Source organism: Rissa tridactyla, chromosome 2 (assembly GCF_028500815.1).
Source record: "Rissa tridactyla isolate bRisTri1 chromosome 2, bRisTri1.patW.cur.20221130, whole genome shotgun sequence".
In the NCBI taxonomy this organism is placed as follows: Eukaryota; Metazoa; Chordata; class Aves; order Charadriiformes; family Laridae; genus Rissa; species Rissa tridactyla.
In genome coordinates this window covers 166136408-166156574 of record NC_071467.1, presented here as the reverse complement: position 1 = coordinate 166156574, position 20167 = coordinate 166136408, and the positions used below count along the sequence as shown (strand labels likewise).

General features: G+C 41.4%; 1 long non-coding RNA gene across 1 annotated transcript; it reads right to left on the bottom strand.

The window, feature by feature from the left end:
* Positions 1-1956: 1956 nt before the first annotated feature.
* LOC128905568 (uncharacterized) lies at positions 1957-19578 on the bottom strand. The gene is made up of 4 exons (XR_008464905.1): positions 19173-19578; positions 11721-11941; positions 4095-4304; positions 1957-3495 (listed from the first exon to the last, which is right to left on the bottom strand). It is a non-coding gene; the product is annotated as an uncharacterized LOC128905568 (long non-coding RNA).
* Between the last annotated feature and the right edge of the window lie 589 nt (positions 19579-20167).

Below are 20167 nucleotides of genomic sequence, written 5' to 3'. Positions count from 1 at the left end.
GATTTTTTTCAGTGATTTGCTGGTTTACTTTTTATTTTGTTCAAAGCCACTAGTATTTTTTGGATTTCAGTTGCCAACATCCATTGGCTATAAACCGAAAATGCAAACTGTTGGCCACCAAAAGCCAGAGATTCTTTTTTAAATCCTATAATCCTCTTTTTTTTTTCTCCCCCCCCCCGCCCCACCCCTGCATTTTTACATTCTTTTTTTAATGAAAGCCAGAAATTTACTTCAGGGGGGACAGCAGGGAGAAATTTTCTATCCATTCCATTTAATATTTCTACAAATACATACTTTTGCTTGCTAATAACAGAAGGTGTATCTTCCAGTGTCTCTAGCACTGCTAGGAAAGGGTGTTTAATTAGTGCAGAAGGATTTAGTGAGAGTAAAGTACTCAGTCATCTTGAGGTGGAGATTGTAGGAGGAAGGGATGTGATGTTTTCACACTGAAAGTGAGGAAAAATTAACTTGCATCGTTTTTCATTATTTATTTTAAGCATCACCATCTGGCTTGTAAATCTTCCTCTTGGCTGTTAGGGAATGGAGCCTTTCTTGCTAGAGATTTAAAAGCGGTGGGAGGAGAAATATAGCTAAGAATGTAATTTGAATCCAAATACAGATGTCTATTGAATCTAAATACACTCTCAGCTCTCCAGAGGAATTGTCTGGATGTTTCCGCAGACCTTTTGCTCTAATGAAACTTGTGAATCATTTGTGCTGAGGGCCTGGATTAACATTAGGGTTAGCATAACAGTGGTGGCCAAGATGCAGCTTGACATCAATAGGTGACTTTGCTTTGACTAGCGTGAAGCAAGAGACCAAAAACACATGCCTTGTAAATGGCTTCCAGCACAAAACTGATTCATTCATAAATTAACCGACATCTTTTCCACTGGCCTGGGATCAGAAAATGAAGCTTTTTATTCACTCTTCCTGCTTCTTATTTGATCTCCATTTTTAAAGACTGTCCCCTTGAAGTTTAGTTGGCAAAAGATGTGGTGACATGAAGGATGGAGGACAGCATCCAGCTGATCATCCCATCACTCCTTGGTGTGGGGGAAGCAGCAGTGACATACAAGGGAGGTGGAGATGCCAGTTTTCCTAGAACTTCTTTGCTGAATGGTATTGTATTTTGAGGGTAAATGTTGCCTTTGCTTTTAACGAGGGAAACCTTGTAGACTTCACTGATAGGAGACATTTTAGGCCCAAAAAACCCCAAAGTTTTTTAATAACTTAAAAAATCAGAAGAAATTTCAGGATAACTCCAGAGATTTTGCTGTTATCTCTGGAGCACAGGAAATAATAATAAGGCACAACTTTATAAAAGCAGCAGGTGCCTAACCAAATTCAGGCACTGACACAGTGAGCAGGCAGCTGGGCACTTAGAATAAGAGGCAGAAATGTGGACACACAAGAAAGAAATGGTTTCCCTTTAAACAGCAAAAAAGTTTGGTCATGCTAGCCCCATAAGAAACTATTCAAGTTCTCTTTTTCCCACAGAACCTGTACTTTCTGCTATGTATTTGCTGATCTCTCTTCTTAATTTTTTACACTCACAAAGATACACTTGGGCTGAATTTAGTCCTATTTTGTAAATCAGATTGTATTTACTGGGGAAGAGTTTAAAAAGGGGGTTACATGACTAGTTTATCTTAGTCAGGTGCAGAGCCCCTGCTGTATACTGTGATGGAAAAGCAGCCCCCTTTCCATATAGACCCTGCCCTAGCTGCTAAGGCAACCTTAAGCTATAATGTTAATAAAAGTCTAGATCTCCTATTCTTTGCAGCAAGAGGTGTGGGGGGAGCTACTGTTTTGAGTTACTTGTGCTTTTCATTTACTTTCCATGAGTATAAATGGGTAGATTAAGTTCAGATACATGTGGACTCAATTTTATTTTTTTTTTAATAATAGAATAACCAGATTAAAATGATTACAGTACATATAAAATATCTGGTCTATACAGCATGTAAGACTATGTCTCATGAAGTCATTCTTGCCACATAAATTAAAATCAGCCTCTCTGTGAGCAGATGCATAGCCCGATCATTAACTGAAATGCTGAAAACAAAGAACAGAGGGCAGTGAATCATGCCTAATATTACATGGCATTGCGGGGAAGCAGTTTAGTCGAATATCCACGTGGATCAGTGTTAGTTAACATCCTCATTCATGATCTGGCAGAGAAAGGAACACAAGCATGAATGAAATTCACAGATCTTACTCAAGTGGGAAGTGCCAAGAACATCCATGAGGACAGAGGATTTGTGGTAAGGGGCCAAAAGAGGTAAGGAGTATGGGCAGCCAGCAGCAATCCAAAATGATAATCAGTGAAAAAGAGAGCTGGGAATTGCCCATGCCAAAAGAGATGTAAGGGAGATCAAATTAAATGGAGCTACAAAGTGTGAAAATGTCTGTGTAGATGTACAGTGGAAAAGAAAAGCAACAGCACTTTTGTGGCTCTATTTCAGCTTAAAAGGTGAAAAGAATCCCTAGAATTTAAATATATATGGGACACACAAAGGTGGCTATAGAGTCTATTCAGCAGCTGTGTGTAGAAGGGATTCCTAGCATTTTCCATCCCAAAAGGCGAGTAAAACACTGGGAAGTGTGTCATAAATATATGAAAAAATCAAGACATCGTAAGTTACACATTTGGAGGGAGAAAAAATGAAGTGCTGCCTGATGAGAGAGTCTGAAAGGTCTTTGACAGCCATTGCATAGGGTAAGCATGGGTCTGAATGCCACTGGGGTCATCCTGTCCTCGTCTGCAGGCAGAAAGTCTTCTGTGAGTGCTAGTGGACACTTCTGTTCAATGATACACAGACTCCTGAATTTATTGCTCCTGGAAAGCTGCCATCAAAGTTAGAGGAAGATAAGAAAGAGGAAACAGCATGCTGGAAGGTTGAACAGAGAAACAGGAGGATTATTAATAACAATTTCCATGAAATCCCCTTGGGACTCGGTGCTGGCTCCTAAGTGGAAGCTACTCATCAGCAAGGAAATGAAAAAAAATAGACCAGGTTTTGTCAACCAAAGGGCCGCTTTCCACCCTCCAATTCCCTGGCAACTCACCACGTGTTAATATTGTGCAGAAATGTGCCAATAAAGGTGTACTGTTCGGTTCTTACTCTCCCAGACTTATCAACTCATTAATTACAGTAAGCAATCAATGAGTTTGACACATAGAGGGCAGCAGGAATAGACCAAGGAGAAGGCAAAGGGCTGGAAAGAAAAGACTAAAGAAGTTGGATAAAAGGGATGGACTGAGAGAGGAAGTGGAGCATTGCTCATTTTGGTATTTTCTTAGACTAACTTTTAAGAGCAATGTTCTCATTAACGAGTTTAGACAAGCACAATAAAAAGTCAATCTTGCTGGACAACTGTTAAGGCTGGCTTTCAATACTGTAATGCCAGAAAATTAAAAAGAAAACATATTTATCCCTTGGTTTGGTGCAGTCTGTGGAGACTAGCTCTTCATGCTTTGATCCTTTGGCTCTGAAAGAACAAATGAGCACAGAAGCATATTAACAATAAAAGGCGACAGAGACAAACAGAAAGTTTCCCGTCTGTGACAGATTTGCAAGAGAATACTGCATTGAGACGTGGGGCATAAATCTGGCTTTAAAATTCAAGATTTTTTATGCTTGAAGTAAGATCAGAGCCTGGCCTGGCTTCTGCAAAGATTTTGATTTGGGGCAGGGAAGGAAAGCATTTCCAAAGAAATGGGTGATTTGGAGGGAGAAAATCAGTTTTTGGAGCCCAGACTTAAATAGCTTTTAGTAATGCATAGCTTTGGCTTTTTCGAAATCAGATTTCTTTTAGTATAATTCAAGCAGAGCTAAAGCAAAGTCACCCCAAATCACTATCATTAACGTCAGCTCTCCATGCTCAGAGATCACAAATATGGGTCTTTCTTCATAAGACATGGTTCAGTCTCAGGCCTCCCTCTACAATAACTTTGTCTAAGAGGGGCATTACACCTGACTTTTATGACATTACGTTCTTAAAATCCCTCCTGAACACACATGTGAAAATTATCTTTTCCCCGGCTGCTTGCATAGTCTTCCTAGGGGTAAGCAGACACTTAGCCTTACTTTGTCTCCCATGTCCAGCTCAGCTCTCTGCCTGCCCCTCCGCTTCTCAGTGCTTCAGTACTTGGTGTCTTCTCCTTAGTTACTTCTTACCAACTTCATAGAAGATACAGGTTGACTGAAAACTGTGGCAGAGTTTCCTGATCGCCCCAACTTCACCTCTTCTTGCAGCGCAGCAATCCAAGTGAGTCAAAATGGCATTGAGATCTGGTTCTGAAAACAAGCACAACCACCAAAAAAAAGTTATCAAAGCTCTCATTTGGCTGAAATTTTCCAACATTACTGTTTTCCAATGCAAAATTTAATTTTTGATTAAATGTTCTGTTTTGTAGAAAAATGCAGTTTCCTGGTGTGTGAATATTTCTATGTACATGGATTTTAGCAGTCATTTCCTTGCCAAGAGATAATATAGAGAAATAGATAGATACAGATCGAGATCTATTAATGACCGTAGTGGTGGTGTCAATGCTTGTGGGAAGAGAAAGTAGAACAAGTTTTTTCACACAGTGTAACCTAAATTTCTTTCCACTAGATAAAGGCTGCCTTAGCCATGCTAAGCTGTGCTTAATGTAGCCACTCTGTTTCCTTGGCAGTCTGTCACATTGAGTTTACCTCAGATCCCAAGTCTCCTGCTCCAAATTCTCTCATTATGAAAATGATAGGGTACATCTTGGCCTTCTTTGCCCAACCTGAATGGATGTTATTCCCTTCCTCAAACACCCAGTTATGAAATACCCTCCTCCCTTAACACATACACTCACACACACATATTACTCGACAAGACTCTATTTTAAATGCTAATAAATGTCTATGGCTAATTTTGTTTGCTTTTCTGGTTAACCATCTTTACTACTCCACCTCATCATCTCTTTTTCCAGGAAGAATGTTCCATGTTGACCCCATAATTAAATTCCAGACAGCCAGTGAATTCAGCACTAGGGGAGTTCTTGGGAGATTTCAGCTATTATGAAAGATAGACGAAAAAATAACAACCATTGGTCGCTTCCAAGGTGCACAAACTATATTTGACCACCCAAACACAGGGCAATGTTCCTTCCAGTTATAGGAAAAAATACAAAAATAAAAAAAACCAGCTCAGACACTGTGGGAGTCTCTTTTTTTGGAAAGGCAAAGGCTTTTAGTACAAACCAAAACCAGGGGAGTTCAACCCAAACTATGAATGCAAGAAAAGAAGCATATGTGGTTTGTTGCTTTTAAAAAGCTCCCACCTGATCCCAAAAGACTTGTTTATATTTTAACTACATATGGGACATAGGATCTCTATCACAGAACAGTAATTTGCAAATTAGGACATCTACTTTGAGGAAATTAAAACTGGATTTAGCTGAAGCATAATCATGCCACTGTCTTTTCTCAAGGCCTTCTTTATTCTTCATTGGACTCACCTCCACAGTCCACTGCTAAGCCAAAGTATCATTTTGAAACTCCAGATGGGGGTAGGACAGCAAAGCTGAAATTACCTTCCACCTTAACGTCCTTTCATTTAGAGCTACTGTACCAGAATTGCTTGCTTGAAAGTATGGGGAAAAGGGACTTTCACTTCGTTGGGAGACCAAAGTTAGGACAGTCCTGTCATAGGAAGAAGCCCCACCAGGGTGGAGAGTTATGAGGAAAGGAGACAGAAGTCAAAAGCATCTGCATTTTGGACAAGCTGCCCCAGCTGCCTGAGCAGATTCCTCACTTTGACTCAGCACAGATACAGTCCTACCATTGCAAATCCCAACAGCAGCACCTTTGGTCCATGAGGCTTCATTAGGAAAAAAAAGGGGTTGATAGTGCATCTGTAATGTTGCAATCAGCTGACAGGCCAACGTGTTTTGGTCCTGAATTTCTTGATCATTTGGTCCAACACCCTGGCTCAGAGCAAGGTCATCAAAAGCAGTGTGCCCAGGGTCATGTCCAGCTGGGTTTTGAATTTCTCCAGAGATGGAGACTCCATAAATTCTCTGGGCAATCACTTCCAATTTTTGTCTACCTCACAGTAAAGAAATTTTTTCCTCTGTTGAAGCAGAATATTCTGTATTTAATTTTTTTTTCACATTGCTTCTTGCCCTGTCACTGGGCACCACTGAGAGGAGTCTGTCTCATTCTTCTTCACTCCCCCCATCAGGTAATTCTACAAATGCACGTTCTACAAATGGACCTTCTTTTCTTCAGGCTGAACAGTCATGGCTCTCTGAGCCTTTCCTCATAGGAGACATATTCAAGTCCCTTAAACAAACTTTCTGGCCCTTCACTGGATTTACTCCAATAGGTCCCTGTGTCTCTTATACTGAAGAGCCCAACACTGGACCATCTGGTGAGATGTGTCTCACCAGTGCTGAGCAGAGGGGAAAGATCAACTCCCTCACCTGGCTGGCAACACTCTGCCTAATGCAGACCATGATGCTGTTGGCCTTCTCTGCCATAATGGCACATTGTTGGTTAATAGAATCTTAGAATCATAGAATGGTTTGGATTGGAAGGGACCTTAAAGATCATCTAGTTCCAACCCCCTGCCCTGGTCAGGGACACCTCCCACCAGACCAGGTCGCTCAAAGCCCCGTCCAACCTGGCCTTGAACACCTCCAGGGATGGGGCAGCCACAGCTTCTCTGGGCAACCTGGGCCAGTGTCTCACCACCTTCGCAGCAAAGAATTTCTTCTTAATAACTAATCTAAATCTCTCCTCTTTCAGTTTAAAACCATTCCCCTCATCCTATTGCTATAGTCCCTGATCAACAATCTATCAGGTCTCCCTGGAGCCTTCTCTTCTCCAGGCTGAACAACTCCAACTCTCTCAGCCTGCCTTCATAGCAGAGGTGCTCCAGCCCTCTGATCATCTTCATGGCCTCCTCTGGACTCACTCCAACAGGTCCACGTCCTTCTTATGTTGAGGGCCCCAAAGCTGAGCTTAGCATTCCCAGTGGGATCTCACAAGAGCAATCTCACATGGACCTGCTGGCCATGCTTCTTTTGATGCAGCCCAGGATCCAGTTGGCTTTCTTGTCTGCGAGCGCACATTGCCAGCTCTTGTCCAGCTCTTCCCCACCAGTACCCTCAAGTCCTTCTCAGCAGGACTGCTCTCAGTCCCTTTATCCCCCAGCCTGTATTGATACTGGGGTTTGCCCAGACCCAGGTGCAGGACCCTGCTTTTGGTGTTCTTGAACCTCATGAGGTTCTCATGGGCCCACTTCTTGAACTTATCCATGTCGCTCTGGATGGCATCCCATCCCTCAGGCATGTCAACTGTACTGCTCAGCTTGGTGCAGACTGGAAGAGACTAGTATTTGGAAGATGAACATCCTCAGATATGAAAGTGATGGACATACTTATCAAAGAGATAGGTAGGTAGGTAAGTAGGTAGGAAGAAAGAAAGAAAGAAAGAAAGAAAGAAAGAAAGAAAGAAAGAAAGAAAGAAAGAAAGAAAGAAAGAAAGAAAGAAAGAAAGAAAGAAAGAAAGAAAGAAAGAAAGAAAGAAAGAAAGAAAGAAAGAAAGAAAGAAAGAAAGAGAGAAAGAAAGAAAGGAAGAAAGGAAGAAAGAAAGAAAGAAAAGAAAGAAAGAAAGAAAGAGAGAGAGAAAGAAAGAGAAGGATGAAAAAAGAAATACAAAGTTTTGTTCTAGTCTGACTAGATATCCTACAAGTGTAGTGCTGAAGATTGTCATAATTTCCACACCACCATCTGATCGGAACCAGGAAGACCAGCATCACAGAGAAGACTAAAACCAAACTGACTTTTAAAAGCAGGGAAATATTAGCTCCACTTCATTTAAAACTTCAAAAGAGGACATTTACAAGTTTAGGCTAAAAACTTGGCAAGGATTCAGCTTGTGCCGTATGCTGTCCAAATGTATTCAACCCTCCTCGACCCTGAGTGTGCAAGACAGCTGGAAGGAGAGCAGTCACAGCATGGAAGGAATAAGAATCTCATGGTTAAGCCATTAGACAACACCCCAGGAGATCTGTTCTCATTTTTCAGTTTGTCCACAGACTCCCCACATGAATGTAGGCAAGTGGTTTAATCTCTCTGGGCCTCCCTTCACTTCTGTGATGAAAACATACCAGCGATCCAAATAGCTCGAAGCCAAAAGGAGCTGACACGAGTGGCCACTGAGTCCAGTTCTGCTCAATGCAAACACTAACTCTTTTATTAAACTCAGCCTCTTTCTTGCCTTGCCTATTAAGAACAGTCTTCTCCATGGCAGGGCTTTCTCTTACTGCTCAGACATAAAAGCCCAGAGTCATCCATTTGGCTGTAGGCACTAAAATGACATGTCTAAATTAGGACCTTACACAGTCAAGACTCTTTCTGGTTATTGGAGAAAGTCAGTCAGGGAGTAAGTCAGACCTCCAAAGGGCTGAACCATCTTCAAGAGCTACCTGTTATTCTCCAAAGCCTAGAGAGAGAGTCTGTGGTGATTGCACTCCAAACACACAAATCTTGGTTGAATGTGGAATACATCCAGGATGACGTGTCTAGCATACTGTAACCTTGATGTTTCTGTAGTACAAACATTGATGTACACAGACATTATATATGCAGTCCATGGAGACAGACAGAAGTTGCAAAATTTGGATGAAGTTACAGTACATCATGAAGTCAATAGACATCTTTGGATCTAGGATTTCTTTTCCACCACGAACGAAAGTAGAAGAATATGTGGTAAATTCAGAGTGTGATATATCAAATTAATACATATTTTTTATCAAGTTTTAAATTATTTATCTTGACTGTGAATAGGTGAGAGCTGTACTAAGCCCATAGCCTGTGGAGCTCGCTCTCTCTGTGAATCTCTAATTAGAGCGCACCAGTAAGGTCTTTGTCATTATGAGGTCTTTAGGCAGGGGTCATGCTTTAGTATTGCATAATCATACAATTAAGTCCTGCTGGACAATTAAGTCCCATGGCTAGAGCTGATAGGCACAACTGCTTCAGGCAGACTACTTGGGCACCTGGATTTATGAAAGGGAAAAGGAATGGAGGTCTCCAACTCCAGAGCTATGAGAACTGATTGCACCATTGGGTAGGGCAGCAAAGACTCACTCAATCCCATCTTGGGACTTGGAAACCCATCTGTTTCCAAAATAATACAGTCTATTCACAAATTCTATAGCAAACACATGGCAGAAGATTTCTTAACAGGGCCCTATGGAAAAAATGACTAACAATGTTGACTATTATGGGAGCTTTTAAAGTCGTATCTTCAGCAACAATAGATGAAAAAGCACACTTTCCTTTAGCTTGTCTTTCATCTCCAGGCTCTAAGGCCTCTCCACACTGAAGAAAATATTTGCCAAGGCCGTGGCATTTGGTTACAGTGGCTTTTTTACCCGCTTCTAGCTCTAAGAACTGCCACATTTTAATATAAAAAGGCAGATTTCTCAAAGAGGACCTGTAGCACTTTTGCAGTGGACACAAAGTAGTATGTGCAGCCCATTGGGACCAGAAGGTAACATGTCTACACTGATGTCCTCCATCACTGTAATTGCTCTCTGCTAATGACCTCCGGGCTGATTCCAGGGTGTTTCTTTCTGATAAGTTATCAGGCTTCCGGCTTTCTTTAAACATGTAAACAGGCTGAAGTTTGCTCTCTTATTCTCTGAGTGACAAAGCAGCCATCCTAAGTCTTCATGCTGTTCAAGGAGAGGAAGAGGTAATGTTATTAAGTGGAAAATGCACCAAGTGTTCCCCTACCCATGGCAAAAGTCAGCTCTCAGTATTCCCTTGCTGATGGCAGGTTAAAACACTCTGGTTCTCCCCTAACCACAGAAATGTCAGGCAGGAACACAGTGGAAATAGTGAGTTTATTGCTCTGCTCCAAGTTGCACTGATCAGGTGCAGAATTTCTGCTGCACAGGGACTGCTGAACAGCCCTGTTCCCATGATTTGCTTCACACCACACTATATTCCCTTTTTTCCCCTTTTCTCCTCTGAAGTTTTCCCATTATAATCTCCAAGCCTTCCTGTATGAACAGTACTCCTTTGTTTGCATCTTCCCTGTTGTCTCTGCCTTTGTTAAATTTATATCTTTATTTAGTATTTATTATACTGTTCTGCTGTTAAATTTGCTCTTTTTCATCAATTCTGTTAAACGAGTATTTCCCTCCCCTTTTTCATTTCTATCTATAGGATACAGATAGAGATATATAGATATAGATAGAATCATAGAATCATTGAATCTTAGAATCATAGAATCATAGAATGTTTCGGGTTGGAAGAGACCTTAAAGATCTTCCAGTTCCAGCCCCCCTGGCTTGGGCAGGGATACCTCTCACTAGACCAGGTTGCTCAAAGCCCCATCCAGCCTGGTCTTGAATATATATATATTTTCTATCTTCTTTCTATCACCCTGCATACATCAGGGTGAGCCAACTGCATATATATGACTGTTCTTTTGTTATTTGTTACATCCTGAAATTTCCTTAAGGTGTTGCCTTGTTAACTGCCCCCTTGGTCAGGATTTGACATCTGCATTCCCTAATTACACACACTTCAGGCAAGAACAAGCTAACCAGTTGCAGCTTCACCTTGTGTCCTCACACACAGAGGTCAAAGCTGATGCTCCTCTTTGACCATGTGGTCCAGAAGCAGCTTGTCAGCTCAAGATGTGCTTTGTTAGCTGGGTCTTGCAGAGATGAAGGTGATACGGTGGAGGAGAAGTCATGGAGCAGTGGTGCAAATGAGCAGTGAGTCACCTAGGAAGATTGTGCCCTCAGAGGACCCAGCCAGGATTTCTCCCAGGTTCGTTCTTTTGCCATAAAGACTTGAAAAGACACCATAAGTGTTCCGATGTGTCTGTTCTGCTTTCATACAACTGACATCCTGGACACAGCATCCCTGCCGCATGGAGCTTTGCAAATATAGGAATGAAGATGCTTCTGAGGCCTGGTAAAGAGGAGTGACATTGGTTGTCACACAGATATTGCTACAGAAGGACAAAAAAAACCATAGAAAAATATACGCTTTTCTGTTGACAAATCCTGAAAGAAAAAGGTAAATACTCCAGAGCAGCACTGCTGGGGCAGGTTCAGGGAAACCTTTCTTTTCGTTGGCTTTCGCTAGGTGACAGACTGGGACAGGGAAGGGTTGAGTCACTGGAAGTGCGGGAAGCCGTCGCTGGCTGGATGAAAGAAAACACAGGGCTGCCATCAGCGGAAACAGAAGGTGCACAGTGGTGGTTAGGAGCATAGATGTATGGTTGTCATGGCAATCAGTCCTCCTCTTTTATTAAATGTTTGCCTGCATAGGAATAGTCCCAACATAGATAATGCTTCATGACCCTTTTATTGTACACAACTCATTTCAGTCTCTTTATGCTGATATTGACACTGAACTGTCTGCACAGAAAGAACCTATGAAGGGGTTTAGCTTCTTTATTTAAATAGAAAAAGTGAACTTGATCCAGCAATTTCCACAAATAAGGTAAGGGAAAATATTTCACTTTGCCCAAGTTTGAAAAAAAAGAAAAAAAAAAAAGAAAAATTGGAATTTGGAGTCATGTCTCTTTCTAAAATAAAATTCACACACATTTGGCAGAAATATAAGCCTTTGAAAATCATCGTTTGCATGAGAGGTTTGCAACTACCATGTAACTCCTTCATTTCTACTCAGCACTCTATATCCTTACCAGACACTTTCGTGGTCAGCCATCTGTGGAATCCATCTTCACAAGATATGTTTGCAGCCTCATGGTGACTTTTTGGGAAACTTGGTGCGTCTTATAGGCTGGGTGCTAAATGAATACATCTGAACCTTCTTTCTTTCATTCACCTGTGCTGCTATGCGCAGAGCATGGTTTCAGAAGACTTTCCCTCTATTTTGCTCCTTTGAGATCACAGAGACACCCAGCTGTGGGAGGAATAGGAAGGAAATCTTTCAGTGACTGGACGGTATACCTAGGTGAGCTGGAGGAGAAGAGCACCAAACCTCAGAGATTAGGACAAATGTCAAGGGAAGAGAAGGTGGCAGGGAAAAGCTGTGGAGGGAGGCAAAGCAGTAGGATGAAGAGCCCAATCAAGATGAAGATCAAGACCAGATCACATCAAAAACACATCTTTGATATAGGAAACTACTATGAGGAGTAGTCATCCAAGCAAATGTACAAATTAGGCTCTGTGTCTGGTCTCCCTTTATGGTTTATGAGTACTCAAGAGGGGAATTCATCTCCTCTTCTCCCCTTGTAGTTATGCAGATTTTCCTTTTCTTTTGGAGATACCTTATACACTAAAAGCAGCAGGGAAGAAAGTGGGTTAATCTCTGCTGGCTTAACTAGTGTTGAACTGCACATCTCCATTGGGAATGTCTACATCTACACATTCCTGTTAGGCTATTTGTGGAGCAGCTGGTCATTCAAATCATGACTTTTTATTACCTCTACAGTTTTCTGTGGGGTATTAACCTGGTTAGACAACACCTGACAGGCTGCTTCCAGTGGATGCTTCAGCCAGAGGGATCACTGAATAAATTTGGCTGGTGCTTGCAGCTCCAGTCAGGCTGGTCTGATCATAGAGTCGTTGATAAGGTTCAGTGAATATTCACTGAAAAGGGAGTAGGATTCACCTTCTCCTACAGCAGACATTTAAAGTAGGGCTGATGTAAGATACCCCCAAAATGTCTTTTTCTCAACATTGATTGCAAAGAAAAGACTAATGAACTCAGCTGGAGATATCTACATTATCAACAGCAAAAGCTAGCTGAGATGATGCTTGCTTTTGACAAGACCTTCTGCAGTTTGCTTACTGCCTGATCATAAGCGCATTCACACTTCATTCCTTTTCCCTGGGACAAACTTCTGAAATGCCAGAAATGTAACCTTTTCTGACATTGCCCTTTAAAAACCCCCAATATATCTGCTTGAAGCAACACCAAGATCTTGCCGGTGGTGTTTTCTCTGTAGATTTACTTCCCTCTGTTAAGCCCAAGACAGGGTCAACCAGTTAATAATATTAACAAGGGTGAGATTTGCAGTGGCTGTTTAACACGAAAGACATAAGTGTCACGCAAGCAGGGACGAGACCCTAGGACTCAGGTCAATACTCCCATTGCCTGAGCTGGTGAACCAGCACAATTTTGCCCCTTTGCTCACCGTTTCCATTGGGTTCACATTCCTCGTCAGCAAGCAGGGCAGCTCTGGCAGGAACCAAGGGAACAAGGCAGTCCCTAGCACTGTGCCTTGCCAGGTGGGGTGTAGTGAATGTGTTTAGCAATTGCTAGAGGCAGTTAAGGCAGAAATCAACACATTCCCTCTTTCTTTTGAAAAACTTTTTGCAGACATGAATTTGCATGGCAATTTCTCTTTTTCCCTTGAAGCAACCTATCTTTTAACCAGTACTAATTTGGCCTAAGCTCTTTTTAATTACTATATAAAGGCTCCCAAAGCCCTATGGCATGAAATTATTAGAGACCAGCTGTGACTAATTACATTTTTCAACTTCACAGGACACAGCTCCAGTAAGACTGTTTATTGTTACTCTCTTTGTTTTTTAAAGCCAAGTTGAATTTCAATCTGGCCTTGGAAGAGGTCAACTCTCTTACTTTTCCCATGTCAGAAAAGTGAATCCCATACTTTTCTTTCCAAATAAAAGCTTAGTTTTAGTCATACTGCCTTCCTCTAAACTCCGTGCTACAGAACAATACAGAAACTTTCCAATATTTCGCCAGTAAAACATCTTTTCCTGTCAATGGATTGGCCTGGGCTCCAAAACCCACAGCATTTGACTACCTGGACAAGCCTTTCCAGGATGGTGTACTCAGGTAAAGGGGTTTTGCACTGTTTTCCCCCACTTGTCCCCAGCTGGTAACTGGTAATACTATTCACATCCTCATAAGTGCTGGGAGTAGAGCAGGAAAATCACATTGTTGCCTCCCACTGATCTCCATTTCATGTGATTACGTCTCATTGCCTTTGTTGCAGTGTGATCTGGTTCTAACAGCGCAAGAGTTATTTTCACCAGTCTATCATGATCCAGCTGTGAGTTTAGCTCTCTGTGTGACAAATGTATCTGGTAGTCCTGTTCTGAAGAAAATTCACTTATGTTACTTGTTGATGGGGTACTTGAGGGGAAGAGATGGTAAAAAGAGTACTGCTCACTCAAAATGATGCTAATTAGCCAGTCTAGCATCACTGCCCAGTACGTCATACAACTTCCTTTACATCCTCCAGGACACAGGACACATGATGGTAAAATCATAAGCATTGGTCCCCCATACAAAATGATTTATTGACAGTTGATAACTGTTAATCATATGATTATGATTAACAGTATATCATATGATCCACATGCTAGCATTCCAGTGGCTCAAAATTTCTGGGTTTTACCACTTTCTGTATTGATGTGTTGCTATCGCGCTGGGTCTAGACATTTGATATCAACAGTTGGAACCGACTTGTGAGCACTGAAATTCTCTCTTTTTCCCCTAAAAAGTGACACTGAAGGGGTTAATCAAGCCAGGCAGATGGAGCAGACATGCTACTAATTTGTTCCCTTTAATTACTTTGCAGGGCATGGGGGAAGAAATATTGCCTCTAGGACTAGAGCGCTTTATGGCAGGGCAAGTGGAATAAAGCAGGAAAGCGGCATCACTAATTAACTTGCAGTGAGCTGCAGCACAACCCGTGACTTTGTGAGGAGGAACTAAAATAGCTGCTGAATTGCTCTCATGACCTTGTTTTCTGGTGCTACAGCACCAATGGAGGACATGGGAAAAGGAAAGGCTGCTCCAATGTGAGCAAAACAACAGATCAACCATGGCACCATTAATCTGCGTGGGCTTTCAAACATAGTTTTCACATATTTTGTATAACACCTCAAATAAACAGGACTCGGTTTTACTTACAGTGCAGACCATTCAAGGAGAAAGTTATCTAGGTAACGATCAGTGGTGGGTATCAATTAGCGTCCCAGTAGATCAGTGTATAAACTGATTTGGGTCCCTGAACAGATGAGCAGTCTAAGTAAACATGCCCATGCAGAGCTCCATGTTATGGGAGCTAACTGGCTCCTGCAACCTCAGTTAGTTTATAGTAAGATGGTATGGGTATGGGTACCCAGGTGGAATTCATCCCAGCCAGCTTAGATGTTTTCCGCTGAGCTGTTGCCTAGGCCCCTTTTGTACCCCGAAGACAAATAGGAACTTACAAGGCAAAATTAATTTGCCCCATTTTACTTATATTCTTTTTGATGGGATGAATCAAAATGTCAACATCTTGAATGAAATTTAGTTGCCCAGATATAAACACTTGGTACCACTTCAAATATCAGATGAAACCCTCAGAGGTCTGGCTTCCAGCTGCTGAAAGTCCTCTGTTACATCTGCCAGCCCTGTATGGATGTCTCAGTTCCCTCTAACATCTAAAATGGCATTAAGAAACTGAACCCTGCCTTCTCCATTTAGATAACAGGTGGTGACCCATCACTATGTAGATTCAGCTGTTTTCCTGTGATAGGAGCTCGTGTAACCATATCTGAGCTAGCTTCAAAACAGCTACCACAAAACCTGCCAACCAGATAGCCCTGAGTTTGTGGAACATCTTTCTCTTTATTCAGATGGGTTTTGCTTCCTTCCAGAGTTACATCAACAACAGGGCTTGATCTAGATGAGTTAAAATATTTGAGTGTGCCTGCCTGATGAAGTGTTACAATTCTGATGTCAAGGTAGACCTCCTCTGTTATAGAAAGGGTTAATTTGTTAGTCCTAACTCTACACGACAAGCAGCATGTAAATGGGCTGAGGTAGGCATTTTGAGCTGGCTTGGACTGAGAAAGAGAACACCCATGTGGGGATCTTATATATATAAGAGGGTGTTTGAAGAAGAAAGGAATAATCTGTTCTCCAAGACCCATGGAGAACAGAATAGGAAGTAATGTTCTTAACTTGAGTAAAGAAATTAAGATTAGGCTTTAAGAAGCCTCCCATCTCTAATAGAGTGAAAAATGAAGCACTGGAAACAATTGTGTGGGTATGAGTGGGGAATCTCCCTTACCAAATATCTTTAACAGTAGCTTTGACAAACATCTGTCAGAAATCATGTCACTAGGAAGAAGGGACTAACTAGTCATCTGGAGGGTTTTCTTCAGTTCTGTGATTCTGCGATTCTGCTCTGGAAAAGGGCCAAGAACACAACAAATCCCAAAGTGGGTATTTAGGTGGATAGCAAGAGTATTCATCATAATCATATTTAATGCTACTCTGAATTCTGGAAGGATTATTAAGCCTTCTGATTCAGGATTTACTTTTACTGGGCTGGTTTACAGCTAGATCTCAGTTGCGGACAGATTATTTTACATATACTGAACGTGAATATTACAGAGCTTAATATAAGATTTTTAATGAAGTGCTGGAAACCAGTCCAAAGAAAACTTTCTTATTGCGTGAGCTCTGCCCTACAAAGAAAGAGGGAAGCCGAGGTCATAAGATCAACCTAGCTCCAAAGATGAACTCTTCTGCTAACAGAAGATTTCTGTATAGCTGGGAGTACTGAAGAAAAGAGAATAGAGGCGGAGGAAGTAAGGAAGTTAAACTTTATGTAACCATAGATGGTTCTTTCATCCTTGCCATGGGCAAGCTATGTTTGCTTGACAGACCTCTGCTTTTTCTTGCCTTGATGTTCCATGTCTGCCTATCTGTGGCTCAGAAAAAGTGAAGCATTTTGCTACGTGTGACAATGCTATTAATAGTGTGCAGGAGCTGAATATTTATTTAGAAGGAGATCTAAGTGGTTTCGCTCATAGCTTATTTTGAATATTCTGCATCCCAACAGTCTTTGACTTCATTGCAATTAACTAGCACTACCTATGCTTATGTTCAGAATTGGTTGAGGCAATAACGTGCTTAAGCTGGTATATTACAGAGCCACTGTAATTTTTACTACCATTTCGGTGAACCAATAAAAGCTGCAACAAGGTACTTACTTTGTTAAGACCACAATTAAGAATGATTCAGTAGATCAATGCAATTGAAACAGTCAAAGTAACACAGTAGATAATGAATTCCAATTATGAGAATAAGACTAAAACAAGTGCCATGGTGGATCATAGAAGATTTTGAAAGGGTATGTAGTGCATGTCTATGTCCTTAGGCAGGAACAACACTATAAGCCATCCTTGCCTGACACCTACCCTATCCTTAAAGATGACCAGTGGAGGCAACTGCTGCTTCAAGCAATCAATTTTATTGCACTACTACCCTTTCCGTTATAACATTTGTCCTAATCACTAATCTGAACCTCTTTTTGGTAATTTATGTCCAAGGCTCCCTGACCTAGCCACGATGGACACAGGGAACAGACTGTTGTCTTCCACTATGAAGTAATTTCTGAGACACTCCAAATCTCTATCTCTCCTGGCCTTTCTTCTCCAAACTAGGAAAACCCAAATTCTTTCAGCCTGTTCCCTTATATCCTGTCTTGTATTGGGACAATTAAAAGAGCAACCTATTTCCTGTCAGCTAAAAGGCTTGGGCATTGTCATTGACATTACTATAGGAGTATTCGTTCTTATATACAATAGCAGAGCAGGCACTTCTCATTCCTTCTCAGCATTTACTAATTAGACACAAGAAGTGACAAGGCCACAGTCCCTCCCATAAGGCAATCCTTGTGCTCTAGGTGAAGGTGAAAATGCATAATAAAATTAAGTCTTACATCTAATCTTCTGGACCACAATCTGTACTTCACAAAGCGGAAGAAAAAAAAAAAAAAAACAACAAACCAAAACCAGATTCTTCAAGGTCTGAGCTTGGAGTCAAATTTAGTGTTTTGGATGAGGGAATGGGCTTATAACCACATCCATCAGGTCATATTGTTTATACAAATATGCAATAAACCAGCCAATATTATCTGGCCTCTCTTATCACATACTTACTAAGACAATTGTTTCTGCCTTCTTATTGCTTATCAAAACACCCTGTGTTTTGTACTGACAAAGGGATAGAGAAATCGGATGAAGTCATAACTGCCCTTTTATCTCTTGACCAGTGTAATTCTTTTTCTTTTTACATTTTTTATCACAACACATACTACCCACAATGAACCAATTAGATTTTTACTGGAACTTGTTAAATCTGAGCTTGTGCATATCACAAGAAATAGTTTTCAATTTGGAATTAATTTGAAAATCTGTTCTCTGTGTGATTTTAAAGTCAAATTTCTAGTCCTATAGAGTTTTCCAGACTTCCTCTTCAGGCATTGCAATGACAGTTGCATCTCCAGAAAGAAACTAGTGGAAGTTGTCCCTGGCAATGGCAGGGGAGTTGGAACTAGATGATCTTTAAGGTCCCTTCTAACCCAAATCATTCTATGCTTCTACTGAGTGGAAGATGTCTAAGAAAGGCAGTGAGAGTCACACTTGGAAACCAATATCTCTCCATGGTCTTCAGTCTCGCTTACTTGCTTCAACTACTTGGTTCCCTTTTGACTATGGTGACTTTCACCTCTATAGAGGTGAATACATGTGTCAGGATGAGCTCAAGTGTGTGCTAATCGTTACTCCACTGACTACAAGGAGTGTCTAGACTCATTATCTTGGGCGTTTTTCTGCACAGCAGTTAGATAAACTTAGATAAAAATAATCCCATGGTAAGTATTTATCTGCATGTTCATTGTTTCATATGATGGATCCCCATCTCCACATTATTTCCTAGCAAGGATAACAGAGATGGAAGTAGGTTTTGTACCAAGGTAGAGTCTGTCTCTTTTTCTCTCAGCTTCTCTGTCATCCAAGCCTAGAAGTGTTCAAGGCCAGGTTGGATGGGGCTTTGAGCAACCTGGTCTGGCGGAAGGTGTCCCTGTCCATGGCAGGGGGTTGGAACTGGATGGTCTTAAAGGTCCCTTCCAACTCTAACTGTTCTATGATTCTGTGATGCAAGTTCTGTTTGAGAGATAACAATCGCAGATAGCAGGCAAGGGTGAAGCGCTGGAGTCATGAATATCTTCAAATACTATATCTAGGTTTGCCATAGTTAATCTCCTAAAGTCCATACTTGTTTTGTTTTAAACTTGCCACCCACTAGTTTTTATGCTATTTCTAGTGTTTCTTATTCTTGTATTGAAAGAAACAGTAAACAAGAGTATCGTACTCACTTTCTGTGGTCAATTCATGCCTTCTGTCACATCCTCCACTGTCATTTCTTTTCCAGGAAAGAGTGATTCAGTATGTTTGAGCGTTTCTTATGCAAAAGCAGTTTGACAACTTTACTCATTCTTCTCACCCATCCTTGCAGGCAGCCCTGGCTACAGTTTTCCTTAGCCTCTGTCAGCAGGAAAGTTACCTTATGGATAAAAGAAATGTTTTATCCAAGAGTAGAGACTGTGAGGGTGAGAAAGGGGTCAGTTTTCTGGAGGAAGACTGTCAAATATACTTGAAGCATATGACAAGTGTCTTACAAGTTAGCCTCAGTCTCTCATCAGCCATTGTTTTTTAACCCCCTGCTATTGTAGTAGTACTTATTCACTCTGGTTTTGATCGGAGATCGCAGCCTCTACTTGAGAAAAGACTTGACTGCAGCTGGGAAGGTGCAATGAAAAATTTCCATTTTGAGCTATCAGCCCTTCTGGACGAAAAAAAAAAAGAATAAAAACCCCACCCATCCAACAAAAAAAAACAAAAACTCAACTGAAAACAAAACAAGTCATCACAGCAGCAACCTGCCTGCTCACCTTGAGCCCTGTAGTCAGCCTTTGGGGACAAGGATAAATGCAATCCCTCCCATACTTGGAAAGGGCTTCCTGAGCTTTTGCAGGGTTTTGATGAGATCATGCTAAATGTGATCTCTACTGTGGTTTTGATAATGGGCTGTAAAAAAGAGCAGGAGGAGGGAGGAAAAAAAAAACAACCCAAACACCACAACCGGCTGGCTTCCACAAACAAACACTGCCCATGACATTTGTAAATACTCAGAGGTGAAGTGAGGCAGAGAACAAACTTCATAATTTCTTGAGCACTTGTCAGAAGCAATCTTGGCGCAGAGCAGATGAGCAGGACGGGGCTGATGGTCTAACTGGTCTGAGATCCGGCCTCTAGATACTCTACGTGAAGGGGAGAGATGCCCCCTAATGGGTGATCATAGAATAATCTT